The 26,554-nt window shown below is 42.9% G+C and overlaps 1 long non-coding RNA gene across 2 annotated transcripts in view; it reads right to left on the minus strand.

The window, feature by feature from the left end:
* Nucleotides 1–26,554, minus strand: part of LOC112532760 — a 129,678-nt gene that overhangs the window by 16,629 nt on the left and 86,495 nt on the right. Inside the window, exon 3 of one of the 2 annotated variants that reach the window (XR_005861716.1) lies at nt 13,726–26,478. The exons of the other annotated variant lie outside the window; for it this stretch is intronic. This is a non-coding gene — a long non-coding RNA (uncharacterized LOC112532760). Of the gene's footprint in view, nt 1–13,725; nt 26,479–26,554 lie in introns of those variants that run through there. 2 annotated transcript variants of the gene reach the window in all.

Consider the following 26,554-nt stretch of genomic DNA (forward strand, 5'->3'; position numbering starts at 1 on the left):
ATTTACATGATGTGCAAAATTATCTTAAATATTTGTTATGGATGGAGTGGCTTTCCACCAATTTAAGCTTTTTTCGAAGTGGAGAATGTTAACATAAATTGTAGCATAAATCATTGCCTTGTAGAGTACCAGAAGGCGCATATAAAAACCCATATCTTTACTGCACATATTTCCCATTAACCATAATCTATTAGTAATTGAAGTTCATTACAAATTCTTGTAGACTTTATTGCTATCATGCTGCATGACATAGTGAACCTGGCTTGCATAACAAGAAGTCCTTGCTGGGAAATATCCTATTAACAATGACAGTGCATTTGTCATTGCGATAATAAATCCAAGAGCTGCCTGTAGATTATAAATTATTGCGGCGCCATTTCCACTGTTGTAGTTTAAAAGTTTTGTCAGCACTTCCATTTTAAAGCCCTGCTTTTCAGGGAGTTATATCTTGACCATAAAAATCTGCAATGAGATGAAGCTCAGCTTACAAGTTCTCAGCCTGAGAGCACATTTCTTCTCCCGGCACCATTCCTATTCCATCTACACGAAAGACTGAGAAGCAAACTCTGTGGTTGTGGAAGATTTTTTTTCTCTCTATTTGCTTAGCTCCTAATTGGAAAACAACAGGCCATTGGACAAGTAATTTGTCCATAATCTTAGAATTTAAAAATATAACATGGCAAAAAAGATGGGAGCTCACTGGGTTTCACAACTGAAAAGCCTCAGACCTCATCTCCAGGACTTTGGGGAGGCACTGGGCCTGTTCTCTTCAAAGGAGAAACTGAAGAGAAATGATGTTACCTGCCTTGGAAAGGTGTTTTGAGGATTAATTACAAGAGTTGAAATCCTGGCATCCACTCAAGCCATCCTTCATCATGTCTATGCAATTCTTTGAGCTCTATATACGTTTTAAGTGTTATTAAAAGAAAATTGCCACAGAGTTGAACTTTAAGTGTTAATTATGACTCGAGATATAAATGACATCAGGTCAAACCTTTCCCAATTTAACTCCGTAATTGACTTCAGCTCGTTACACCAAGGGAGATCTGGCTAACTGAATGCATCTGTCTATTATATTTCTCTGCTGCCTATAGCAATGTGTCTAATTAGCTGCACGTAAGCATTATGCTTCAATGACTTCTAAATACAGTAGGGTGAAGCCTTCACCTCCCTAAAATGACCTGGAAAACTTTCCTCCCACCAGCAAGGCAGGGTTTTCTCATCATTCTTCAATACATGTTCTGTCTTGAAGTACTGCTTGTGTTTTCATGGGACTGAAAACTGATTTTGCTGTGAATTTGGTGATCATCTTTTCACATCAGTAGTATCTTCCATGTCAAAATGTCCCAAATTGCTTTAAATCTTGATATGCAAACTGCTGAGGTGCAGCAGTCTCCTGGATGAGATTCAGCAGCTGTTCTGGATTTCAGCACCATTTCACAGAGATTTACGGTGGCTGTCCCCAGTGGAAGCAAATACACCGAGAAGCAGAAAGCAAATATTGGAGCTGGCACTGCACTGGGTGTGGGCATTAGCACGTCTCCTCTGGCCAACATTACTGTCTGATTGATGCTTTCCTCATTGTTGCAAGAGGTGGGATGCGGGTCTGGGGTCAAAGGGTGGCTCAAGATGAGGCCTGGTGCCCATCACTGGCCCAGCATATTCCACAGCATGGACTAGTGATGGGAATGAGTGCTTGGGACCAGCTTTGGTGTTGCAGTCCTACCTGTGTCCTAGTGCTCTATCACACTACTGATGATGAGTGGCTCTCCTACAACATGTAAAGTCAGCCTTCATTGCCTTGCTCCCCCCAAGTCTTCAGAGTTTCCTTGCACCTCAAAAGCACTTCACCAATGGCCTTTGCTACCCACCAGAATCTGTATGACAGGTGGAGCTGGATCTGATGGGTTTGACAGTATCTTCCCACTTTTTCTTTCATTCTTCTTTCCACTCCCAGGTGAATGAGGATGAGATGCATGGACCTGTGGGCTCAGGGTGGTCCTGTTGTAACACTCAGAATGGTGATGTTATTCAAGAACAGTGAACTGCTCTAAATAAGCACTGGAAAAATGAACATGGCATGTTACAGATTTCTTACTCAGTTTTATGTATTCTGAATGTTTTGTATGTTTGGGCCTCAAGCCAAAAAAGACCCAACACCCAAAACCAAACCAAGCCAAACCCAAAACCCCCACAAACAATAAACAAAAACAGCCTCACAACCAATAAGCAAACAGCCAAATTAATGACTCTTTGATTGCCCTAAACCTAACACATATCATCCTTTGATGCTGTCATTCCCAATGTGAAATCCTTAAATCTCATAGTGTTACTTTCCAACTCGAATAGAATACAAGATCCTAGTATCTTAATGCTACAAATAGTTATTGATATTTTATAGCAGAGTGATACTGCAGAGGAGGCAATGAGATATTTCTTCTGGTGAGGATAAACAGAATATTTGCCATCATAATTAATTTCTTTGTTTTCTTAAAGAAAACAACATTTTTAGAGGCTATTTTGAGGATCAGGTACATTACTGTGGATCCTGTCGGAGATGAATTAGTGGCTGGAATATAGGTGATCTTGCCAGCAATGAATAGCAATGTAATTTATCATACGCTCCCGTAATTTATCTCGTGACTATATATTAGATTAGATAAAGACGGAAAGACATGAGAATTGAATTGACTGGACTAACACTGAAAGCTTACACCTGCTTTTATTGAGGCTGACAGGGAGATTTCTGGTGCCCACATTGCAGTCAGCATTTGGCCTCACATTTTTAATTTGCTTTGAAGTCTGATCTTGTCCAGCAACAAGAAGAAGGAGAACTCGACATTAAAGAGTTTGTTAATCATCTCTGCTAGTTCATAGCCAATACAAATTTGTTCCACCGTGTACTTCATACGCAATCATTTAAAAGTGGTAGATATAAAAGAAATTGTTGAAGCTTAAAAATAACCACAATAAGCAGCTGTGAAACAGCCACAAACACTCATTACGGGCTACACCATTTTCAAGGTAACAAAACAATGGTTTATTTTGTTCCCTTCCAGCAAAATCCATGCTTCAAAATCCACTTTTCATACCAAATCAGTCTGTCTGTAAGACAAACTAACTGCAGCCCAGAGTGTTTACCTACACACAGCGAAGAGATGTGCTACGCTGCCTACAAATTCTGTAACACCACAGCTGTAGTCTTTGGGCTCGTTGCAAACCAGTGATGGATATCTGTTCCTCTGCATTGCTTCCCTATCATATCTCTTTGTCCTGCTGCTATAATCGATCACAGATTTTTCCATCAGGCTTTGTGTCAGGCTGGGATAGTGAACATGACTTGCTTAGAACAAACTGCTTCAAAACGTACCAAGCTGAGCTCAGGAGTCAAACTGCTCTAAAAATGATTGTTCTGGGCACGTCTGTGAATCCCATGCAGTATCAGGAAGTCATTAACGTGCTTTGATGTTAAGGCTTTGGGATTGCTGTTCTCTAACTAGGAAGCCTGCCACAGCCGTCTCTGCACTGTGGAGCTGGGTTTTAAATAATGAGCATTGCCTGGCTCTTCATTTTCCTGGTTCAGAAGGAAATTACTGCTTGGGAGTCAGTGGCTGGGTCTGGATGAATTTGCACACAAATTCGGGGATTCAAGTTACAAAGTCACACTCGAGCTTTTGTGTTAGGCACTTTCTGCTTGCTATCAGGAACAAAAAGGAATGAAAGCAGAACAGCCATCTCTGCTCTGCATAGAAATATATTTTAAAGATTCACAGTGCCTGGTCTTCATAGGAGAACTAAGCTATCAGTTCCTGACTTTAAAAGCTCTTCGGGGATTACTGTTTGTTTTTATAGTGCGTAGCACAATTGAGTCCTCATCTTGGTTGGTGGTTTTAGATGCACCTGCAGTAAAAATAGCAAATGATTTTATTTATTTATGTTTATGTGAAGGACAGAGCATTATTTGTGGAAGAGAAGTGTAAGGACCTGATCCCGATTTGACTAGAGGAGTTTTGGATTCGTTGTCTTGCAGGTAAACCTCCTGAGCTGGGCAGCTGACGTAAACCCTTGGGGAGCTGGCCCACATGACAGAGAAGGGTAATGCAAATTACCCAGGAAAACCTCATTCTGGCATGATTTATAGAGAGGGTACAACCTCCCTGTAGCCAGGAAAGGGACACAGATGCTGTGGTTTCCTGTTCAAATGGCTTATGGACATGTAGGGTCATTCATCATGCGTTGCTGTAGATCCCAGGCCAACATATATAAAAGGCTCCCTCGCAGCAGACACAGCTTTCCCATCTCCCATCTGCCTGCACCAGCCCTGCTAATTACTTCCCTTCTCATTACCGTGTTGGCTACAGCTCACCTCCAAGCCATGTTGATGTGCCCCAAGGGCTGCCTGTGCTAACAAAATAAGCCCAGGAGTTACTGCTGGTTAAGCTCAACCTCTGGATGATTACAATTCCATTTGGAAGGCAAACTTGCTCCAAAACCGTGGGATTTTTTTCAGTTTGGTTTTTAGTTAAAATAAGAGGTGCTACAGCTTAGTTTCTCATGTATATATGGCTATAGGTGAGTGGTGTTTCAGTTTTTTTTATCTAAGACACGTACCTCTGCCTCAGAGGAAGCCTCAGAAGAGGCTCAGGGTTGTAGATCAGCGGCCTGGGCCAGAGGAAAGGGGTTGAAGTCTCACAGAATAGAATCATAGAATCATTAAGGTTGGAAAAGATCTCTAAGATCGTCTAGTCCAACCATCCACCTACCAGCAATATTGCCCACTAGTCTCCATGCATTTTGACCTGTTGGACCATTCGCCACCCAGCCAATGCCATGAAACGATGCTCATCCAAACCCTCACCCCTGCTCCAAAAGAAAGGCAAAAACACCAAAAGCAATCCCAGCCTCAGGGCAGCAGTAAATGTACAGTGAGATGGCTGTGATTCATATCCAAAACTGCAGCTTTCACCCACCATATGCCACATCACTGCTGAAGGCTTTGGGGGCTCACAGCCACAGAGAACACTGGGGATGTAGAAGGACATCAGTGCAGTGAGAATTCAGAGATCAACTTAAGATCCTTCCAGATTTGGTGAGTGCTCTTTTAAACATATCAGTGAGTTCCTGGTTGTACCAACACAAAAGGAGCAGGGAATCAAAAAAAGTGTAACAGAGTTTTAATTGCTATTCCTCTTTTACTTTCCTAGAAAGCATTAAAATTTATGATGTGACCAAATGACTCAAGCTTAAGAAATGCTTCTAATTTTGTTTTTATACTGACTGTGGCCCTTTGCTACTCTATAGCTAGTGAGATAATAAATAAAGCCAATCTTATCATTTACCTCCATCTGATATTATAAAAATGCTAATTTTAAAAAGGTTACCTAGAATCAGTGGGACACTTTGATTTCAGCCATTAGCATATTGAAGTCTAGCTCAGAAAAGTGTTCCTCCCTAAAACACGCATTTTGTTAAAAGCTGTTCAGTGCCCATAGCCACTCTGCTGATCTCGAAATATGTTCCCCTCGCAGGGCAGAGCTAACCTGTGCATATGGAATGAGCTCCGCTTAATGTTGTGTTAAAAGAGTTTGGTCTCTGGAGCAGTCGCTCGTCTTAATAACACGTAATCATATCCCATCTATTTAGTTTTCATTTAACTTGCCCCATGCAAGTAATGAATCCAGTTTAATTAAATGTTCCTTTAAACAGTGAAATGACACTGGTTTGTAGTTTAAAAAATCTATACGCCACAGGGCACCCTCAAGACACAAAATCCTAATAAAGAGGATGTAAGACGTACAGCTAATAATACAGAGCAAGTTTGACATTTGCAGGGTAATTTAGTGAAACAAGTGCTTCCTTACAGGCTTCGTGCAGGATCACGGTGGCTGCAGCACCGCTTATTAGAAGATGAAGAGCCCTGTTTGTAATAACGCTAATAAACAACTCATCTGAAAATGAGGCTAGTATGTGGTAAAGGGATGTGGTGCATGTATTATAAATGCTGCTCGGCAGCGGGATGGGAGATCCGTAGGAAGCGCAGAAAGTGCACATGAAAGCTAAGGGATGGCAATGGGGTGCAGAACTGGGCACCTTGGGTACCCCAAGAGAGCTTAAAACAGCCCCGAGGTCCTGGCAGCTAAGGGGTTGGCTTCAATTCAACAGTGCTTGGTTGGGCAGCTTAGCAGGGGAGGGCTGGCACTGAGGGTTTATCAAAGTACACCAAGCAGCCCCCTCAAAGTTTCTCTCCCCTGTTGTTCAATCTGGTCTAACCCCGGCCAGTAAGTAATTTAACTCTCCTTCTTTCAAGGACAGCGTAAGGGAGAAGAGAAAAGCGAGGCAGAAATGAGTGGGAAATGTTCGTTTTTCTCTGTTAGAAAAATCAGGAACTTTAATAAGGTAAGTATTAGGGCAATGAAGAAATAAACACTAAAAGCTTCTCACTCATTAGTAAAATGAAATTGCTTGCTAATATATGCAATGCACCTGGAAATGCCCATTCGAGTAATTACAAAAGAGAAAAACACCAGGGAAACAGGCAAGCATGAAGACAATAGCCATTAGAAACAATATTAAATTAAGCACGCCTTTTGAGATCTACAAATTCACTGATTAAATTGTGCATTACCAGCCCTGCCTTGCTTGCACTTAGCTGGATTCCTGGGGCGAACCTGCACAACTTGGAAGCAGCCTCCTGATTTGTGCTGAGCGGCAGGCTGGGCTGTTACAACTTTGCTCAGTTCTGGGCTTTTCAAGGCATAAACAATAACTTTTTTTCTTGCATTTCCCCTCCACCCCCCCAGACTCCAGCTAGCAGAACACACAGCACTCCGAACAAGGGCAGAATAAGGGCATGCCATGCCATGCAGCATTAAGCTTGGCACATGGCACACAGCCCATCAAAATCAGCAGGCATGTTCTCATTGACCGAGCAGCACGGGAGCCTGGCACAAGCATTGGCATGGATGGAGCTGTATTTCCCTGGGGAACACCTTCCCACCCTGATATTGGGCTTCTTACCCTTCATTTTGGCTAAGGTACCACACACAGAGCCTGCAGCTACGTGCCAGCTCCCATAAGAAAGGGAATTGCCTGCTGTGATTTCTGCCCCTTGGATATTCCCACCCTGTTTCCAGCAGCTGGTCCTGAGCTTGCAGTCCAAACCACACACACGTTTGTGTGGCTGTGCAAAGGAAGGGTGGAATAGAGGTCGAGATCTTACTGGTGACAGAATGGCAGCCTCACACGGAGATGTGAGAAATGATTGAGAACAGGGTTATTAATATGTTTACTGGTGTGGAGAGCGGTTTGTAACATTTTTTCTTATCCTTGATGAGGTTTTTAGAGCTAGTGGAAGCTCTCTTTCTGTCATTCGCTTGGAGATCCCCTGCAATTGATTGTGGAAGCCAGCAAATGCTTCCAGCCGATTTGGTGTCATTAGAGACTAAAACCACCATGCAGCTTCCATATGTGCTTGGCCACAGGGACGAAAGTTGGGGTAAAGGTGCTGGAAAACTCCTTTCTAGCTTATACTCTCTTGTACCAACTTGTTATGTTGAAAGACCTGGAGAGGTGGTCTGAAGCTTACATGAGAGCAAAAGAAAACAAGTCATGGAGAACCCTCCCCTCCACAGACCCATTAAGGGCCTCAAGGTCTTCTGCCACCCCTTTGCAATCCACATTTCCATTATTTGTACCAAAAACCAAGACTGCTGGCACACGGCTGAGGGGACGCTGGTGACAAGCAGTAGGACGAGCCACCTTGAGCAGTGCAGAGCATCAGCTGCTTTGCTCAAACGTCCTGCATGCCGATGGAAAAATACTTTGAGTGACAGACAAAGCCTGCTGCTCCCGCAGGGAGCACATTTGATAGGACAGCTTCTGTGCACCGTGTCAGACTTTGTAATTAAGACTGGAATAGCCCATAAAATGACACATAACATATTAACCACCTTCTGCAGCTTCAGAAGTGCAGGCTAGGTTTATAAATGGAGACTCATGCGGCTCAGCTGCCCCAGGCCATATGGCCACCCGGCTCCTTGCTGTGCTGATGTAGGGTGGGAAGTGCAGCAGGACAGTGGCTGGGAGGCTGGCGTGGGCAGGGAGCGCATGTGGGGTGAAAGCAATGATGGCCGGACAGAGCAATGGGCTTCTTCTGGCAGCGTTGGTGGACTTGGTTCAGCTATTCAATTTGTGACAGGAAGAGCAGCCAAAATAACTATGCAAAACAAACAGCTGAGAGCAGATGAAAATAAAGCTAATAATATAGTCATTAGGAAGAGAGCCAAAGCACAAATTGCAGTGCCTATTGTGAAAGGAGAAGTCAGAGAAGGAAACGAATGTACGTAACGTAATGCACGGCACGAGGAACACCAGTACTGCCCTGGGCTGCGTTGCATTGGTGCATCAGCCTTGGTGCATGGTGTAAGGCAGCACGACAACAGAGTTGGGGAACAGCAGCAAAGTGGTGGGGGATGTCTGACTGCCTCTTGCTTGGCTGCTGTGAATCTGATCCACCTGAGGTCAGGGAACGCATTTCTTTTTACCCTCAGGTGGAAACAAACGATACTGCTGCTCCTTGACTTGCCTCTCCCAGCACCTACTGAAGCTGTGCTCGTGCATTCTCTCAGAGAAAAGCCTCCAGGTGACATTTTGTGCTCCTGACCTACACCTACTTCCAACTGGAAATGGGAGGAAAGTCCTTCCAGAGAGCCAGCATGGGGCAGTTCAATGTATACTTATTTGTATAATAGTCTCTTTCCCAAAACAATGAGCATAAGAGCATTTCTGCTGAGGTAAAAATGCTGTAGAGCAAACAATGCAGGCCCATGCATCAGAAGTATCAGAGCGGATGATTTCTCCCCACTCCTCTGGCCTTGATGTGGTCCTGTCCAGAGCAAATCATCCTTAAAATGAAAAAAACTATATGCCTTGATTTCTTAATCACATGTTATGGAATGATTGCAATTTCCCTCAATCTCCCCGTGCCTCCAGGGAAATATAGCGAGGCCGATCTCTGGCAGCTGTCTTTCCTAATCCCCTGTGCACAGCACGGCCAAGAGTTTATTTAATGGTGTGGGAAAGCCCACCTCATCCGTGCTTTTTGCCTGCTTTGTTTTCTCATTGCTGGAGGAAAAATGGTGGTGGTTGTTCATTTCTTTTCCTTTCTTTTTTTTTTTTAGTAACGCCATGAACCTAATAAAAATTGGTGATTCATCACTTGGTGATGAATAATTTTTATTTACAAGTAACACCTACAATTGCAGCAATAGAAAAGAATGTGATATATATTCACTGACTTTATTTTTTCCCTCTGAATTTCAATGCATGTAATTAATTTTCCTATTTAGCTGAGGCACTCACATGGCCACTATCAGAAGTTCCTCACCTTCCCACAAAAGCTCAGGCTAGAGAAATAATTTTCTCTCTGCAATATAGGTAAAGGACCAAGATGCAGAGCCTTGGACCAGTTCACAGAGTCTGAAGCTGAGCATAAGAACTAATTGGCAGTTCCAAAGGCTCTCTGTAGTGGAAATGCTAAGTCACAGCTTGAAGCAGTGATTGAGCACCTGGTGGGAAGGCAGGGCCAACCCAGGGGAGCTCAGGTGCATGCAATGTACCTGAGTGACTGGAAAGACTAGAGCCAGGATCTGCTCCTTCCCAGACCTCATTTAAGGGTTGGCAGTGAAGGTGAGAACGTCTCATTTGGAGCCCCCTGCATACCTGAGGACTTTGTAGGCCTTCTGAAGGTAAGCAGCTTCTTTCTCTTATTTCTGTGCCTGCTGCTGTTGCATCTGAGTGGATCCTTACTTGCTGCAGTATGGAATTTTGCTGCTCTACTGTCCGCTTCCATTGCATTGTGCTTTCACTGTGTGAGACCAGGAGGAGTTAGTACTACTTTTTCATCTTTCAAAGCCTGAATTCCTGCAGACTCTGTCTCTCACTGATGTGCCTGGGTTCAGCCAAAAGCCTGTGCAAGTTAGGCCTGTGCTCCTAGTTTCAGCCCAAGGTGTCAACAGAGCTATCATTCAGTGGTAAACTTGGTTAACCACTGAGAAACACGACTGGAAAGGCACAAAGCAGCAATGAGTACAGCAAAATGGATTTTGGGAGGACAGCGTCAAGGTGTTAGTTGCTCCCTGTTCCTTCTGGCAATGACTAGTTGATCTTTGCCAAGGCACTGATAGCAGCTCTTCTGGACAATGTTCTGCATGAGCTGAATCAAGGCAGAGAGATCCCCCCTTTCTCTCTTTGCTCCTTGCACGATGCAAAGCAGAAGATACCTATGCCAAACCATTTCAATTTTTCCAGTTTTATTGCAAGCCTTTGGGCTCTCTCATTCTGGACCTGCTGCAATCCAATCTGCTCTTGCTAATACTTCTAATATAATATTTATAACATCTGAGGTTGAACCGAGGGCTACTTGCACTGACAGATGCCACAAACTATATCTCTCCTTTCCACTTTATTGTGCGGTAGCTTCTGGCAAAGAGGCAGAGGATCTGGTAATGAAATGCTCCTTCACTGCTTTAAACCACAGGAACATTTTGCTGTAATGCCCATTACTCATAGGGGAGTAATTGAGGGGCTGTCGGTTCAATAGCGTTGCCTTCTGGAAGAGCAGAATATGAGATTGTGTTGGATAAGATCAGTTTCTTGTTTAATTATAAAGCTGCAAGAGCATATCAGCTTTCAAACTTGTGGTTTTGGGGTCAGGCATTGCTGGACAAATTTGGCTGCAGCCCTGTGGGTAAAGGGATATGCTGTACCAGGGCTGTGAATTCAGGTCCCCCCAGCTAAATACCCACACTGAGTTCTGCAGGACTATAAATAGGTGTGAAGCGGTGCTGCAGATAAAACATCTCTGTGCTGCTATTCCCAGAGTACTGGGAAAAATTCTGCAGGGAACAATCTTCTCCTGGCGAATGGCTGGACCAGGAGACCAGCTTGACATTTCCCATGTCTACTTTTCATGATTTATAGAGCATCACCTCTTGGAAAAGCAATTCTGAGAGGACATTATAATTCTATAACAATCCAGTGAACTTGAAAGAGGAGAAAAAAGGTCCATATAAATACCAGCATCCCAATGGGTGGAGCTGGCCAACTCTAGTCCTTTCTCGGGTTTTCAGTTTTCTTGGCTGGAAGGGTTTTTTTCTTGTTATTTTTGTTGTTTCAGTTTATTAGATGGAGGTCTAGAAAAATGATGAATTTTGACAGGTTTGCTTGTGATATGGGGGTGAAAGGGAAAGAAGGATGCTGAAGGCTGTCAGACACTCTGGTCCTGCACTGCTGAGCTTCTCCTCATTGTGCAAGAGCTAAGCACGTGCTCTGGGAAGGACAGACTGAGTAGGTATTCAGCACCTTCTGCCCTGGGCACGTGCCTCAGCCAATGGGCTACTAATTAGTTTGCTATGGGTCAGAAGGAAATCACTTGTTACCCTCAAATCCCTATTTTCACTAAATCACATATTGAAAAACACAATGAAATGGCAAAGACAAGAAACAAAAACTTTTCAAGGAAGGAAAACATTACCAGGATCAACTGGAAGGGTAAGAAAAACTGCAGACCAAAGAGTATGATGGGAAGTGGTTGGAGACAGATGGTATAACATTGACAATTAGCTTAAATTAAATTAGCAATGTATTTAAACCTACAGTCTAAAGAGAAGATGACAATTAAGTTCCTAAATACAGGAAAGCTGTGGGGAGAGAAAATAAAATCAACTTCTATTTGCAGCTGTACTCTATTCCTTGTCCTGGATCTCTTTAAATGCAGCATGGAAAAAGGCCCCAGAGCTTGTCAAGTGCTATACAAAAGCAGAGTGTAGAAATGCAGCTATTTGTTGTTTTTTAGCCTCTCTCGATATACGTGCATGGCTCTGGTGCAGCGTCCATTGCTAACTCCTGTTTCATGCTATTGCTGTTTCCTGCAAGTAAGCTATACTGTTCTGAACATAGATCTTCTTAAGAGGAACGTCATCCAAGAACTGGATGCCTTCATTGTGTGCAGATCTAATCTGGAAAAATACATTCTGATGCAAAGGAAATATTGATAGCCCTGATCCTTCCCTACATCAGCAGTGAACTGCAGCTATATTTGCTCTTGGGCAAGTGAACAATTTTCCATAAGCCATGAGGAGCAAAGGCCACAAATATCCCAAGTTTCAGTGCCTGGAGGAATCGCCATGGGGTGTGCTTCTGTGTGTGAACAGCTCAACCATTCCATAGGAAGAGAGCACTCAGCTCACTCTTGCTGCTCTTGGACACAGCCATCCAGGATAAATCACGCTGCCTGTAAAGCATGATACACAATTTACATCCAACTGACTTTGCTCAAGTATTCTTTCTGAAAAGCCCCAGTCTGTGCAGTCCTAGTGAGGTCTCTCTCACTCTTTTCATTTCTTAATATGTGTAAAACTAAAAGGAAGAAAAACAGGGCAGAGGGTTCGTACAGCTAAGCTCTCGATTGACTTCATCCAACTTAATGCTTTTTAATCACTCTTTGAACAAAAGATTTAGTCTTCATAATCCTCCTTTTGCTCAATTTGCTGTTCCTTTATGAAATCTACTATTTGTTTAGTTTTCCCTGACTCCCACCCCCGAGCAAGTTTGAAGTAGAGAAAATGGCTTATATCAAAGAGAAAATGACTTCCAGGAGTACAATAAATTCCAAATTACAGGGACAGCCTTTCTTTTATTGGCTCTTCAATGGAAAGGCACACCCAAAAATGCACAGTGTCCTTTCCACAGTGTCCTTTGTCCTTTCTAGTGGGTAATCAGTTGAGCTGTGAACTGAAATTTCTCATGCATCTCCAGGAGGAAGTGTGCAATTATGCCTGCTGATTTCACAGTCAGTGTAGCCCTCTTTTGGAAGACGGGAGTTTGGTTTTGGCATTAGAGCTGTTTTCAGGAGTGTCAAACCCACAGATTGTTGTTTTCAGTCACTGAAATCCTGCTCTACTCTTGATTTCAGCTGGTGCGTTGTGAGCATAAGCCTCCAGGCCTGTTGGCAGTGCCCAGAGCTATCTGTGCTTGTAACTCTACTGGCTTTCACAATATCTGTCTCAGATATGTTGGATTAATTGAAAATTAAATGAACTTTTTCCTTATTAATGGTTTTTAAGCTAAAAATACTTCTAGTTTTCCATTAGCTCCTCACTTAAAATAAATCAAATCAATTAAATATCACTTTTTAAAATATTAAAATTATTATATACTTGAAAAACATTTATTCTCCAAGTTGATCATAAATATAAGTGCCTATTCATCTGAAGGGCTCTGTGAAATTTTACCTTTCAATTCAACAACTTTAAAGAAAACTTACTATGTTTCCTCCTGTTCCATAGGGTCAGACAGATGTGATCAAACATATGTAACATATCAGATATATGGAAAATACAACTGCAATCATTTTTCTTTATGAAAAGAAAAGAATGTGCCCTTAAGCCACGTGAAGGAGAAAAGCCTCTACACCTAGAATCCAACTGTATCTAGATTCATTTAGAAAACTGGAACATGATTTCCTCTGAATAACAGACACAGAGCCCCAGGCACTTTGTATGTTCAAAAATTAAACTTACAACTGGCATACATCTGGCAGTGATCCTGTGCACTAAATCCATTTGGTTGGCCAGATGGCCTGAGACTTGCAGCTTTTTAATCTTGCACACAAAGCACTTTAGGCTGGAAAAAATAATAAATACAACATAATACAGCATCGTGACAGAATGCCTCTTTTATTGATTTTGGAGCTATAGGTATGGGAAAATCTGGTCTAAGAAAGTATTGCTTTCACAATTTACTCCCCCCAAACTTGTCAGATGCTGCAACTATTATCTTTTCCTCTGTTCTTGCACCTTGTTCATTCTCAGCAAAGGATCTGTGACCCCGTTGGTTCAGGGGTGTATGCTGGAGGCAGAGGATGGCATGATCAGACCACAATTCCTCTCTGATGAGGAAGAACAAGATGGTGATATCTTAACACCTATTTTACTTCTGTATCCTATGTTGTCTTTTTTTTTTTTTTTTTGCATTAAAACCAGACAAGTTTAAAATCTGAGATTTTTTTTCTACTGTCAGTACCCACCGACTTCATGGTTACATTAATATCCATCTACGAAGTTACTATGCTGTTACCATGTCTTTCACCTGCCCACACCGCCATTAACTGAATGCCATCAGGAAGGGAGGGGATTTGCCATGTTTGCATTCATTCCTTGGGTGTTTTCTGCACTGAAAGCAGAAGCACTTTATGTGACTGAGTGAATGAAGCAGAAATTCAACTTTCCAGCATTACATCCCTCTTTTAGTACTGATAAAGTCTACATGTTACCTTCAGCTCCCTGCTTCCCACACATAACTGCTTTCCTATTCTCTTTTTGGGAAGGCTAATGGAGCGTCTTTGGCTTAGGCTTGTGTTATGCACTGTGCAAGTAATTTGGTTGGAATCATGGGTTTTAGGACAAGCAGTTGACTTTACTCACTGGCTTGTTTCATCTTCCCAGTGATGCCTTTTTTGCTGGAAGCTTCAAAGGCATCTTGGTGGATAAACTGTCTGACCTACTAAAAGAAGTACAAAGAGAATCTCCTTCTCTCAATTAATTCTTGTGCTCCAAATTCATGCTCAGATTTGTTTCTGAGCAGCTTTCATTTCTGTTAATCAGCTAAGACAGTTTTAGTTCCCTTGAGTTGTTGCTTGGCTGCAGATCTCCTCCCAGACTCTACTTTTCCCAATCATTTTAGGAAATGTTGCTGCTGAAAAGGCAGGGGCCTGGACTTTAGCTGAGCTGAATCAATACGTCTCTCCAAAGGAAATTCCCTCCAATTGAAGTTAAAGCAGATTTGTGCCACCCAAAGCTCTTGTTCCTAAATGTTAGAGACAGCATATGTACATCTTTTGCCTAAAGACCCAGTCCAAATGCTGTTTCATGCTCTTAAATTCCACAGTGTTTTATAAATACAGCTATGCAGAAGAAGCAAATTTATCCATACCTTCATACCAAAGCCCCTACTGTAAATCTGTATGCCAGGGGAAGCAGCTGAATACAATCAGGGATGTTCACAGCATGTGTTGAAGATGAGCATCATCACTGCTGTCTTACAAATGAGAAAGGAGAGGCAGAGAGAAGTTTCACCCAAGGCCATGATGGGAGTTGAAAGGGAGGCTGAGAGAAGCTCTGTACCTGCTTAGTGCACAGACTGTGTATTTTCAATGAGTGAAAATAAAAAGATAGGGTTCAGAGTCCAGATCCAAGTCCATTTGTTTAAAAAGAAAACCTCACAACTACAGTCATTGGACCACTACCTGGAGTGCTTACTCAGAGCATCTGAAGCCAGTACATAGATATTGAAGCTGAAAAGCAAAGCCATAAAACAAACGCTTTGTCTTGCCCCAGTATCCCTGGGAGCGCTTGCACTGCTGGGTCAACTCCTGGAGCCCCTCCAGCCACATCAGTGGATGTGGCACAGCTGGAGGCTGAAGGCTTTCATTTGGAGGCCCAACTACTAATTTATGAGCCCAACTTCAGCCAAGCAGATCTGACAGCCCTGGCCTCAGCCTTTAATGCAATTAGTATTCTGGATGCTATTGATGATTTCATGCCAAATCAATTTTGGCACATTAAAGTGATTTGTCTGAAATCCAGCAAAAGAGCTCTCCTAATAACTCAGCTCTCAGACTCCGCAGCACTGGCAGGAAGGTAATGTGTGTCTGCATAGGTGTCCTCAATCTGCTCTAAAAATTTCGGGGAGGTTTTACTGGAATTTAAAGCATTTTAATGCATACACTTTCTTTTAAGTCTTCGCCATTCATTTTAACTCTGAGAACTTTGTAGTTGGCTTCAAGGTGATTTTAAAAATAAAATTAAAACTAATACTGTCTTCAAGAAGGAGGGGTTTCATCCTGAACTTTAGGTATAGCTGTACTGGAAAAAAAAATGCATATTACACTGTCCAAAAGTGCAGTAACAAAGTAGTCTTGAACCACTTGGTGCTCATCAGGGAATGCTTTTCTCTTTTTGCTGGAGCAATGGTAGCGCACAGCTGAACTGACCATGCAGGTAGTTTGTCTGTGTCCTCTGTGGAGGACGGCCCCTTCCTAAATATTCCAACCTTTGACCATAAATGTGGATTCTTATAAATGCACTAACCCAAAGCTCTTGTATTAGCAAATTATAAACCTCTGAGATGACGTTAGGTGACATTTTAGAAAACCATGGCAGTTACTTAGACCTTTTTCAAGGCTGTGAAAGGAAGAAATAAGAAATAGAGCGTTTCTCCCACCTTTGTGCATGGGATGAAGTGGGTCCAGAGTACTACTAAAATCTGGCAGTTGGGAATGCCACAGAGCACCAAGATTAGTTGCTCAAGATTAGTTTGATGTACATATTCTTAGCAGTCACTCATTTTATTTGATGCAGGGCATGAGAGATTTCATTTAGTAAAGAAACAGCCAGTGATGCTGAATAGCTTGACATGGGAAACAACCAGCTCCTGACCTGCCAGCTCATTTGGGAGTATAAACTGCAGCACAGGGACAGAGCTGTCCAGGGTCCATCCAAAACAGTGCCACCCAAAGCCAACCATACAGCCAAAAGGCAAATAAACACTTCTGCCTCTTTGCACTCTTCCTCCCCATTACAGAGTTTACCATCCATCCCTCTTTATAGGCCTTGGATAGGGCCAGTACCAGCTGATGGTTTGGGTCCATCATTGTGGCAGCAGCTGCTAGAAATGGCTAGGCTCGGGCTCTGGCCACCCGGCCCTGTGCAGAAGAGCCATCTGCCCCATCACCTTGCTGTGTGCCAGTCCTGCAGAGCATGCCAGCAACTGTCATGGGTGCTGGGCTGGGGGCACCACTCCCCTAAGGATTGGCTGTGCCAATTGCTTGAATGGGGGCTAAAACCTCATCAAGGAGCATAAAAATTAAAGACCTCAGACCTCTCCAGGGTCTTCTGGTAACAGATCCTGAATGGAAATGTATGTTACAGAAATCAGAAATGCATATGGAAAAAATTAAATATCTTTCCCCCACCTTTATGCACTGCAGAGTGGTCAAGCAGACCTTTGCAAGAGGACTAAAGATAATGTCCCAGAAATGAAAAGCACATTTTTCTTGCTCTAGGTAAACATTACTGATATGCATGAGCGGCTTTTCTAGTTCTGGCACATTGCTTCAATCTTTTCTTTCCTGCCATGTGAACAAATGTTTGTTTGCTTCAAGTTCAGGACAGGCTTTCCAAGGCAAAAACCATCCAGATGGTCATCAGACAAAAGGAGGGCTCTCAGATTTCTGCAAACACTTTCTTTTAAACCAAAGAAATTGTTTTCTACAGCCCTCTTCTCTGATGATGCCTTTTCCGCTCTTGCTCACGATGTTGATGGAATAAGCTGCTTTTGTTGATTAAAGCTCTTGAATCCCATAGGCAGTTTAAATCCTATCAAAAGGTTCATCTTCTCAGATGTTCTTTTTAAGTTCTTTAACTATGTTTTCTGAATTCTCCTTACTATTTCAATCCCCATAGCTAAGCCCTTCACACCATCTTTATTAGTTCCTGGAAATGACACGTGCACTGGATGCAGTACACAACTACTTCAAGTGAATATCTATGTTATTGTTATAAATATATCACTCAAAATGACCCCAAATTGCCCTCCATTACTGTATGCATAATAGATTTATAGATAGATGTTTTATGAGTGTTCCATGTATTATTCCCAGTTTTATTCCTTCAAAAATCAAAACAATCACCCAAGCTCTTACTTCCAAAATCTCAGTTTCCATCCTACATATTGTTTAAAATATTGCATTTATTTTCAGGCCCAATGCTTTTTCCTCTTGTTTCAGAAGCAACCACTCCCAGGGATGCTCATGACACTTGATTTGATGCAGGCTGACCGTTGCACAGGTCATTTTATTTACAGGTAGTAAAGGCTCTTCGTCAATGTTTTTTCCTTCATATCCCATTCAGTAATTAGCATGCATTTCGTCTGAGAGGGGCAAAGCTACTTTACTGAGCTGTAGAAAAATCACGTGGATTTTGGTGTGGTTCTTATAAGCCTTTGTAATTTCCTGAGATCAGCTTCCTCAGAGCCGACTTTGGATATGCTGAAACATGTAAAATGGCTAGATGGATCTTACAGCTCACTTGATCATTACACTTAGTGCTTAAGGTGCTTGGTGCCATATAGCTTGATATGTTTGGAATGTGAAGCCACATATGCCTGTTGGGGTGGGCTGGATCCAGAACACGCCCAATCAGCATGTGGGGTTTGCTTGCCATCAGGGCAATGAATGGACTTGGAACACCCAGGTTCAGATCTCTGCTCCATCTCTGTGTGTGAGCTTGTAGAGCACAAAAATTACTTCTCTGCCTCAATTAAATGGGGAAAAATACACTTCCCCAACTCACTTAGTCCTGACGATGAATCCCTGAAAGTTGCTGAGGTGCTCTGATCCTATGGTAACAGAGGCAATATAAGTACAGGAGATTGATAGTCCTCCCGTTAAGTTGGATGAGACCTTATAGGCATTGTGCATTTCTTGCAATGTTCAAAGTAAGCAATCATGATTTCCATCTGTTCTTTCTCTGCCTGTGTCCTTTAAAAGTTATGGCAAAGGCTGACAAGGTAGAAAGACTGTGTGCTTCCAAATCAAACAAAATGAAACAAAGCTCCTCTCCAAAGTATTCTGGAAAAGTGTAATACATTCTCAAAACTGCATTACCTGGTGAGCAAAAAAAAAAAAACAGGTACATGGTACCAAGCCTAAATTATTTGCAAATTATTTTGTGAACCATCACGATAAATATCTTTAGGACTCAATGAATGGCACCTCTCTACCACTTGGCAGCCAAGGTGTTAAAACTCAGCAGTCAGTACAAGCAAACACGGGCAAGGGAGAAATGTCCATTTGAAAATGTATTTCCCTCTACATGAGATAGGCCTGTGTGTCTGGAAATGTTATCGAGGTTAATTAGAAAAATTATCTCATCAGAACAAAAAAAAAAAAAAAAAAAACCCAGAACACGTGAGAAGAGCCTCTCTGCCTGAGACACACTAATCTCTCCCAGCTCAGTTTCAAGAGCAGCCGCGATCCATCAAAGTCGCTCCCCTGTGCAGTCCCTCGAGGACATCTGAAGTTAAGCCAAGTGTGGCATGGCATGCCTCACATCTGCAGTGTTAATGGAAATGGGCGTCAAGGCTGCTTCCACCAGTGTGTGCAAGAGAAAACATAAATCCTTATGGTTAAATACCATTGTTCCTACTGGCCATCGGTTTTGAAACGTCCCTCATCTCCTTCAGCACGTTTTCTGATTAAAAACCATGATTCGTTGCTCACCTCTCATGTAAATAGGGTGCTGTGTGGGTGCCCCATTCCTGGAGGTGATCAAGGCCAAGTTGGATGGGCCTTGGGCAGCCTGAGCTGGTGGGGGGCAACCAGCCCATGGCAGGGGTGGAAGTGGTTAATCTTTAAGGTCTCTTCCAATCCAAGCCATTCCATGATTCTATTATTCTGTTCAGGACAAGGTGCAACAGAAGCTGAATATTTCCGTTTTCAGCTATAATATCGCTCACATTGTTCTTTGGGGGGATTTTGCTGAATCTCCAGTTCCCTTTCTTCTCCCTCACCATTCACAGAATCTGTCTGTGACTTTAAATTCTGTACCAGGACAGCAATATTTAGCTTGAGCCTTCTCCTCGGGTAGAAATAAGCCATAAATTGTGGGCTATTCTGCTCTCACCTCTGCTCTCCCAAGAGCTGCCCCATGCCAGGCCCAGGCCTTTGCCCATCCCATGCAGAGATGGAGCTCCCTGTGCCATCCCAACAGCAGGAGGCAGCAAAGCTGTCAGTGCTGAGATCTATTTTTATATTTTGCTACACGGTGTCACCATAAATAAAATGGAAAAATACTGCTGTAGCTCTCTCTCTTTCTCCCTTGATCAGTCGTCCATTCTGCTGCTGCAATACGAAATACACAGGAAAGAAAACAAATTACTCTGCCATACATGCAAAGAAAATGACCACAATTCCCACCAGAGCTGCCAGGCTGCAACAGGGAGGAAAAAAGCCTGCTGTCATCACTGCGTTGGGCCAGGCAGGACAGAAGGTGTGTACAGGGAGCTGCATGGTTGTAGCTCCCCGTGCACTGCTGAGCAAATCCTACCCATACCAGGAGGAGCTGCAGTCATTGCCTCTGCCACAATCCTCTTCCCAACACGGTTCCTACAGATCCAAAGCTCTTCAGATCACTGGCCAGACAGAATGCACGGGAACCCGCCAGGGCTGCCTCCTCTTCACCAAGTTCTATCTCCTTCTATCTCCTTCTATCTTCCAGCTCACCTTGCAGGCTGCATGAACTGACTCTTGAAATGGGTTTTAAAACCCCATTTTGTTCCTAGGATAATTCACAATTACGTGCCCTCTTCTCTGTTGCTATGTGTTTATTTTGTACTGTGCTGATTTGTGGTGTCCCTAAAGAGCAGTTAACAAGACGTCAATTAATCATGCAAATGGAGAGAAGTAGATATTCAGCTGATTGCACTACCTGCAGTTAAGATTTGGGACTTCGTACAGTTAGGATTAGATTCTGCATACACCATTAAAGATGAAGGGTTGCCCAGCCCCTTCTCCGCACCATGGTCTTGAATCATGGAGTCGATAAACAGAACAACGCTGTGGCATCTGCTCAGGTCATCACCAAAGTAACCACAGGTAATACCATGCCTACTAGACCCCAGTATGTCTTCATCACCAGGCAGAGAGAATGCCTGAAATGAGGAGGTCCCTGGGTGGGCACTGGGCATGGCTGGGGATGGGGCTGCAGCCACATGGTGCGTGGGGACCATGTAGCCCTCGTATATCCTTTCCTTTCCTCTCCATTGGGAATTTCCCCTCACCTAATTTGATTTTGCAGTCCTGTATTTTCCTGAATATTCTCATTGATTTTGCTCTTTTTTTCCATTTTTTTCTTTTTCTTTTTTTTTTCCTGGCAAAACTTACCCAGTGATTATTTGAAAGGCTGCAAAGGCATCTGGGGAGTTTCTCTTGTGCTGTTATGATTTAGGCTTGAAATTGCTTAATTGCTGTTTCCTGTAGTTCTCATTTTCAGTTCCCTAATGACTGTATCAATTTGTTGCCTATTATCCCCAATGACAGGGCAGTGTTTTTCTGTGCATGTTTCAACAAGGCGTTTTAAAATCTCTCTCCTACAAGTTGCCAGAGGACTCAGCCTTTCCCTCCTTGGACCTGCTGGCCAGTTCCCACTTACAGCACCAGCAGTCCCAGGCATGATTTAGTCAACATCTGAATACAATTTGAATACTATTTGAGTCGGAAGGGACCCTTAAAGGTCAACAGGTCCAGCCCCCCTGCAATGAATGGGGACATCTACAGCTCAGTCAGGTGCTCAGAGCCCCATTCAGCCCAACTTTGAGTGTCTCCATTATGGGGCACCCACCGCCTCTCTGGGCAAATGGTAGCACTGAAGGATGAAGAAAAATCGCCTGCTATTTGGAAATCTTGAATTTCCAAATGCACAAATATTGGACTGCTACACACAGGTTGGTTTTATTTTAGGAGGGATTTTCCTGGCTGTAGAAATTCAAGGTTTGGTTGTAAAATCCAGGTTTCTTTGATCTTTTATGTTAGTGGGCACTTCAATATGACATCAATCAAATGCAAGCTAAACTTTTCTAATCAAATCTGATTGGTGAATAACACAAATGTGAATGATGTTAATTTTTTTTATTTTAATGCTGAAATAATACTGCAATTATAATACTAATTACTGGGAGAAGTAGCATTTAAAACTGACTGTTATGATGACAAGTCAAACTTATGAATGGAATGATGCTCAGTGTGATACGAGCTATCTGGACCATATGGCACAGTTTCTGGAAGATGACAGGCCATAGCCAGTGTTGAGGAGAAGACTCCTCTTAGCTGCAACTGCAGCATATGTTCCTGCAAGGAAATTTGCATGTAGTTTGGAAAGAAAATGCTAATGATGCCTTCATAAATTCTCTTCATTCCTAGCTCTAATGGAGTCATTTCAAGCTTCTGACACCTCAGATCATTGCATGACCACAATACCTCACAGGAGCTGTTGATAATAGTGGTTCTTAATCATCCAAAGACAAACCAGGACTTGATATATCTGGTGTGCAACAAGCACAGATTCAGCAAGGATTCAAAGCTTTCTTCAGGGATGTGACCTGTTGTTGATTTACAGTGAACAACATTCCACTTTTATTAAGTACAACATTTACTATGCTTATTAATTTTGCCTAATTTATCATCATTTTCAAATATTCTCTATATGAATCTGCCTTTCAGGAACTGATGTCTGCATCACTGACCTTAGCAACTTGGACCCACAGGGCTAAATCTCAAAACTTGCAAGTCAGAAACATGGCTGGACAAATGCCGACTTTTGACCAAGCTTATTCAAAATATTTACAGCTTACTTGGTTATTTTGATGTAGTGCATTCAGACAAAATACCCACCAAGCACTTTTTGTTGTGTTTGAGGCATGTTTTTAAAATTAGCTTAGACAAGGTGCATTACCCTTGAATTATCTGTGTGAGCTAAAGCAAAGCAGATGCAGGAAGAATGTGATTATCTTGGTAATGTTTGTGAAACAGATGCAAGTGCTAGCAGTAGAATAAAGCACTCTTCTATGTTATTAATGCTGTTGCCACCAGGTTAATAATACAATGCACATCCACCTCCTCTTTGCTCGCACTACCAGGCAGATATACGAAGAAATATTGTTAAGAAAAGGTCACATCAGAAACGCCTTTTTAAAATAAGGTTTGCCCATAGAAACACTGAGCAGACTTTGCCTTCTGTCTCCTAAAGCATCACAACCCACTGGTGGGGAGTCACATTTCTGCTACCCTTACTTTCTCTTTTTATTTATTTTCCCTCAGTGCAGCATATTCCAAAAGGACAAAACCAGCACATGATGAGACCAGACATGAAGCTTCCCATTCCAAGAGATCTCAGCCATTTCTCTCAGGCTCCTCACAGCTTTAACAGTGGTTAAGCCCACACAAAAGGAGAGAAGAGCTGAAGAAATGAAGATACCCAAATGGTCTTTGCAAGTGGCAGCTGGGGACAATTTGTTCTGAATTGGGGGGAGGTGATGGGCAGGTGTTTTTAAATGCTGATTGAAATGCACACCTTTTTTCTGCAAAGGGCCTGAGAGTGGCTGGTAGATGTCCTAGGCTGGTTTTAGCATATCTTTGTTTCCTTCCTCATGAGGGATTGCTCGCTCTGTCTAGCTCAGAGGCTGCTGTCCCACAATAAGTAGCCTGTAGGAGAAAATCTCCAGGAATCCTGCTGCACTGCAGTCTCACCTGTCTCAGGGTCTGGTATCACCTTGCTGGGGACCAAGCATCCCCTTACCAGCTCTTCTTTTTGTCCTTCCTGATGGTGCCATACTATGGAATGCTGACTTCATTCATATGTAAGTAAATGAGGAAGTTCTTCCTTCTTTGCCCCTGGAAATAATCAAAATGGATGGGGAGTCTATTGCTGTGGGGGGACTCAAGTCACATCTGACACAAAGTTATTTGAGGTGAACCAAGAATGCAAGGACTTGGTTATCTTAATGTTTGGTCCTGAGCAAGCTGGCATCTCTGGGTGTCATTTTCTGGGTATGATTTCTTCACAGTTTTCAATCCCTGGTTAAAAAAAAAAAATGCATCCGTAAAGACATCACGCACTTGTCTACTAAAGAAAGCTGGCAAAGGAAAGATAAAAAGCATATATATTCCTTTCACTAGGCTTCTAGGGAATAAGTACAGAGCTCTATCTTCCTCTTCAGCACTGCGTGAAAAACAGAATGCAAAATTTCCTCCTTGAAATACTTTGGCACAAACAACTATTCTGCACTATTTGTTTAGAAATCCAGTGGGGCTTTGCTGAATGAAAGCAAGTGTCTTCATACTGGTAGTTGAAATAAGAACTAATTTCATGCACAATTGACAGTGCAGAAGGAACTTCCTTGAAATCCAAAGAGCAAAAGATTTTATGGGGCTGTGTATGTATTTATGATTATTTAAGATTCTTGTTATAATGAGGATCCTTTAAGGAGAGGAATTTTGTCTTTTAATTTGCATAAAGACAATAAAAACTCTTCGAAAAGCAATTTCTCTCTATATAAAAAGCAGGAACATAGCACCTTAGTGGCATGAACATCTGTTACTTAAGCTGATGCTGCCATGTAAACTCCATCAAGCAACACCATCCGCTGATCACAAACCATCCAAACTGCATCCAAGGCCAAACTTGGGTGGGTGGCTGGGAGCCTCCAAAACAGGTTGAGAAATGATAGCCTTTTCTTCAGTGCCTTCACTAAGCATGTAGCGATCTGTTCATCGTTACCAGTGCTGCTGGATCCAATGGCTCTTTGGCACAAAGTTGAGTGCCACGATCTACAACCTGCAGTTCTCACTGCAGATTCATCCTTGTAGGAGTGCTGGCTTTTCGGCACACGAGCTGAATAACCACTTCTTTATTTCTCATTATGACTGTAGTTTAATGTCCTCATTCTGGAGCTGATGTATCGATATCTTGGAAGGAGATTAAATATTGCTTGCTCAAGTGCAACACACAGCGATACAAACTCAAGGGACCGCACTCCACTGCAAACAGCACCGATGGAGTCTGGGTCTGATAAGCCCTTTCTGAAGTTCGCTTACACTTTAAATCAGCGGTTCATGAAAGGCATTAAGAAAAACTATTATATTGCTAGAATGGATGGCAGTAGAGTTTATATGTTACACCTTGAAGTAAGCAGTAGGATTTTCAATCACTTGATAACCTTGAAACTGCTAAGGTATCAAATTGCTATCATGAATATTGTGCAGGAACAGAAATAACTCAGAAAGCTGCCTTTGTGAATAATAATGTGGGAGAGAGCAATGTTCTTCTGGGCTGGACTTACAATAGCACCAACAAGCAAACACGCAAGAAGGCAAGGCATGTACTTAAACATGCATGTTTGCATTTGACTATACATCATTCAGTTGCCGGCACTGTTCCATCTTACCAGCTTTATAGAGGATGAAAAGCCTGTGAGATATTTTTGCCAGGCAGGAAAAAGGAATGGAAAGAAGCTCATTTTTGCATATACAGCCCAAAATGTCAGGATAAAACACCCTATGATCTGATAGGAGCTGCATCTTGGACAGAGTACTGTAATAAGTGAGCACAGTGTGAATCCATTCATGCAGGAATTTAATTTAAAAACCTAAGCAACCTATCCTCCTATTTGCATGCTGGATGTTTTAATAAGCCCTGCGGTTTCATTCACGCCGGAAGAACACAGAGATGTGTGGATGAGAAGACCCCGAGTCAGCCCTCCAACTCCCCTGCTCATATCCCGAGTCAGCGGAGTTGATCCCAAACTCTGCTTTTGTTCTTGTGTTTGAATCCTGTGGCATTTCCAGGTGATGCAGCCTACTGAGATCGCCTGACAGCCCCGTGAAAACTCAATGTCGGGAGTGATTCATCATTGTGTCAGATCGTCCTGCGCTTTGTCACAATGACTGACAATAGGGGAAACTTGGAAATAATACAAAGATTCGCCGCTCGCTGATAATGCCTGCATTGTGATTAGAGAAGGCGGTGAGCGTGTGAGCAGCATGCTAATCCTGGCCCCCGCCCCCTGCTCCGTGGTGCTGTTGGTTCCAACAGCTGGGTGCCAGTGCTTGCTTGCTTCATCTTCACTCCTGTGGCATTTGTAAATGCAGAACCTTTTTTCCATCGTGTTGCAGAGCCATGCTGTTGCAAATGTCAGAGGATGCAGTATCGTGCAGAATGGCAGATTCTGCTGGTGGTGCTGGGCGCTGTGTGGTCATAGGTGTCTGTGGATGGACGTGTCCTTCCTGTCCAAATGCTGAAGTTTTTGGAGTGTCTGGCTGTAAGAACATTTCTGCACAGTAATTCCAAGAATTCTATAAGAGCCAGCAAGCACACATGAATTTGCATGGGGAGCGGGATGCAGTGGAAGAGTCTTATAAAAAATGATTACTGAGAAAATTTTCCTTTATTTTGCATTGGCTTGCAGTAAGTGTTTAGGATAATTGCTGACTCGATAGGGTATTGACACACAAGCAACAAGAAAAACTGTCTGCGGCAACTTCCATGCTCTAAAGCTCCTCAAATTTTATCAGCGCTCACAGCAGTGACATCAAAGAGCACAGACTCGGCTGCGCAATTAATTGGGAGGCAACGAGAGGCTCTTTCTGAGCCACGGCCTGAGCTGTTTTCCTGGGTAAGGAAGAAAAGGGCCAGGAGAACCAGCAAAGCCCACGCTGCTGCTGCGGTGCTGAGGGCAGAGGGACGTCCCCAGGGCTGGGGCAGCTCTGCTCATGATGTCAGCAGCACGGAGCATCCACCTTGGCTCCATCTTTCCTTCACTTCTGGCTGTTTTTCCTGCTTCTCCCTGGAAAAGGATGTGGTTATTCTGGAGAAAGAAAGAAAAAAAAAAAAGTTTTTAGAAGAGAAAGGACAGTAAGAGCTTTGAGCTCAGTGCATGATGG

This window comes from Gallus gallus, chromosome 7 (assembly GCF_016699485.2).
Source record: "Gallus gallus isolate bGalGal1 chromosome 7, bGalGal1.mat.broiler.GRCg7b, whole genome shotgun sequence".
Classification (NCBI taxonomy): domain Eukaryota; kingdom Metazoa; phylum Chordata; class Aves; order Galliformes; family Phasianidae; genus Gallus; species Gallus gallus.